General features: G+C 45.0%; 1 pseudogene; it reads right to left on the reverse strand.

Moving 5' to 3' along the window:
* Positions 1-2119: 2119 nt before the first annotated feature.
* On the reverse strand, positions 2120-2741 carry LOC102859525 (annotated as a pseudogene).
* Between the last annotated feature and the right edge of the window lie 548 nt (positions 2742-3289).

A 3289-nucleotide genomic window follows, 5' to 3' on the forward strand; every position in this document is an offset into this window, starting at 1 on the left:
GGTGGGAATAAGTGCGTTTGACATGGCTAGGTTGGCACAGGATAGAACAGCGTTTAGAGCTCTTGTACATAGGGTCGTTATGAGTTGCAAGTGACTTTATGGCACATAACAACAAATCATAAATGATGAATCAATCATAGAATCTGGGTGGGTTTGTCGGAGACAGTGTGATTGACACAGGAGAGAGCAGGGTTTAGGACTATTGTACAGAGGGTTGCTATGAGTCGCAAGCGGCTCTACGGCACATAACAACATCATCATCATAAATGATATGGTATATGTAAAACTCAGCACCTACTAGTAACTCTGAATATTTTTTTGTTTTTTTAATTGCTGTATTATTTTCATATGAGTGGATTTAGCATCAGGGAGAAAGATGCAGTAATTTAAAATGTAACATTACTTTGATTGATACGTATCTGATTCTGTTTTGTTATTCTCCTTTAGGTGTTTGGATTTAACCCTGTGTCTGGGGTCTAATGGCTTTGAAAGATGTTAAGTTTTTGTGTGGTTTTTTTTTAAATTTTAATCATATTAAACATTTATAAATTTTCTATACATCAAAACAAATACATGCAAAGTTACAAATATAGAAAATATAAAGTACATGCACATCTCAAAGACCGGTTAAGTAAGGGTGTCCATGTTGGATTCTTATACAAAACTATCCAGGGCGCACTGTGAACCCGAGAAACACACAGAAGGGGTTTCCCTCGTTATTTGCTATCTTACAAAAAGTTAATACATTAGATACCTCAGATATATAACAGTTCTGAACAAAACATCTAAATATATCATATGCACTATATATATGTATTTTTATTTTTACATTGAATACCCACAGTGCAAGCCAATAACATTGCAAAATAGTAAACATACCTGTTAGGTGACAATATTGAACAATTAAAGGAATAATTTTACCTTAATATGAAATTCTTTTTCCACTTGGAAAGACCCACACCCACGTCATCTCCATCTTCAGCTGCTTCTTCGGGAATTGCTTCCCTATTCTCTGATTCAAATGCCAGTTACAGAAACTAAGAACTTGGTCTGATTCTGATTTTTGAAAATGAGACAATAAAGGAAACACTCCTTTCCACACTGACGTTTCCTTCATTTCACAGTCCTCTATGATAATCATGCTGTTACAGCTGCAGCATACTCCTTGTTAAAAATCTCCCAGCTTGAGACAAGTGTTAAATTTATTCAGGTTTCTAGATTCAATGAACAAAGACTGGCCCTCAGTATCTAGAAAGTAATTTAACTTTGGCTACTTTACTTATCTACAGTTTAATATCTTACTAAAGGAGGGAACGCCACAGGTCTGGGCTTCAAGCAAGTGCAGAAATGAGACTGCCTGTCAGAGACAACTCCTCAGTGTTTGTGTGCTCTTTGGAACCAGAAGTCTTTCCACACGTCTCTAGTATTCTCACTCCCGTGAAAATGGGCTCTGGCCAGAGTCCTGTTTACTCTTGATGCAAAGGTGGCTGCCAGCCCACGCTGCAAGATGCAAAAGGCCATTGCAGTTCTCTGCAGCCCTGGGGACCTGCTCTCCAGTGGGCTGAGGTGTGGCCCAGGGCGAAGGGTTCCTAGTTCTGTTTTATCAGGGACTATCATGTGGCCTCCTTGCAGATTTGGCAGAAATGTTGCTTGAACAGGGAAACCTGATAGTTTTCTTAAAATGGTTGAGAAGAGGTCCCCAAAAGGCTCTGAAATCACTGTGAAATGGGGGCATTTGTAATGACTGCTAAGAGGCTTGGGCCCGAGCTGGGAAGGCAGACAGCAATATTCGGGCAAAGGCATTTAAAGACAGTTTTGGATCCTCAGCTTGTAATAGTAGCCATGTAAGCCTAGACTAACAAGTGGACATTTGCTGTTGCTCTCCTCAGCCCAGCATCACCACTGGCCACCTACGAAGGACTCAGTGGCAGGGAGGCTTGAAGAATGAACATCCTGGGCCCACTCCCCATCTCCCACTGCCCATCAGTGCCCAGGTATTAACTCAGGGGTGACAAGGAAAGAAGCAAGAATGAGACACCACCACTAAAAGGGCTGCAGGTAGATGCGCCCTCCCCACCGGGGAAAGGCTTAGCCAGACGGTGACAGCGGAGGAGCTCCCTCAGCCCACTATGAGGAAAATGAGGAAGGAGATGAGGATCACGGGAGGGGAGGAGAAGAGCACCACGCTGGAGCCCCGCTAGTACGCCATGGACTCCTTCTGGTACTGCGTTATGCCCATCTGCTCCACCACACGCTCCATGATCTTGATGTCGCTCTCAGTGAAGTTCTCCCCTTTGGTGGTGGTGGTGATGTTGACACAGTCGTGCACGAAGTTGTTCTCACTGTTGTACTGGTTCACGGGCTTGTAGTACACTTGGTTGGGGTAACGGCTAATGCATGGGGGGCCGGCTCATGGCGCTCCCCAGCATGTAGCCGCCGAGTCCCCCCACGACTGCCCCAGCCACCGCGGCCCCTGCCATATTCTTCATGTTGGTTTTGGGCTTGTTGGGCTTGCCCCATTGACCGTGGCTGCCACCTTGACCCCAGCCTCTGCCACCGTGGGGCTGCCCCCAGCCTCCGCCTCCCTGCAGTGGGTAACGGTTGCCTCCAGGACTCCCTGGGTATCGGCTTCCCCCACTGTTCCATCCTCCTCCTCCGGGCTTTGGCCGCTTCTTGCAGAGGCCCATGTCACTCCACGTGGCCACAAAGAGGACCAGCAACCAGCAGCTACTCTTCACCATGATGACAGGTGATCTGCCGTGGCTCCGCGAAGTTGGATTCCTGCCACCAGGAAGACAGATTGCTTCGGCCTGGGAAACTGTTCGGATTTGAAATTTGTTCAGGAGGCCTGCTCAGGAGCGAAGAGACAGGTAGCAGCTTCCCGCGCCGCCGCTGACAGCGACTGGCATGCAGCGGGCAGTGCGCAGCCGGGGAGGTGATCAGATGTTAAGTTTTTTTAAAAAGGAGAGTCAGATTTGTAGCAGTGATTATGATGATTACAGATACTATGTTCTGTGCCGCTGTCTCTTTGATTTTGAAGTCTTGCAGTAAGCTTTCAGGTTTCAGTTTCTTATTTTTGAAATACGGTGTTCTCTTTTTAAGGATAGGTATTGAGCAATTAGGGATTGATGGGGAGATGGATACAATGATTTGTAAAATAATACTTTTATTTGGTTTTTCATTGATTTATAGATTATCAGCTTACAGACTTCTAGTGTGTTAGTAGATTTTTTTGCATGAAAGTAAAAACCAATTCTGTAAAAATAATAAGAATGTAGGGATGTTTTAT

The sequence above is a fragment of the Elephantulus edwardii genome, unplaced genomic scaffold (assembly GCF_000299155.1).
Source record: "Elephantulus edwardii isolate Elephantulus edwardi_28Jun2011 unplaced genomic scaffold, EleEdw1.0 scaffold00254, whole genome shotgun sequence".
Classification (NCBI taxonomy): domain Eukaryota; kingdom Metazoa; phylum Chordata; class Mammalia; order Macroscelidea; family Macroscelididae; genus Elephantulus; species Elephantulus edwardii.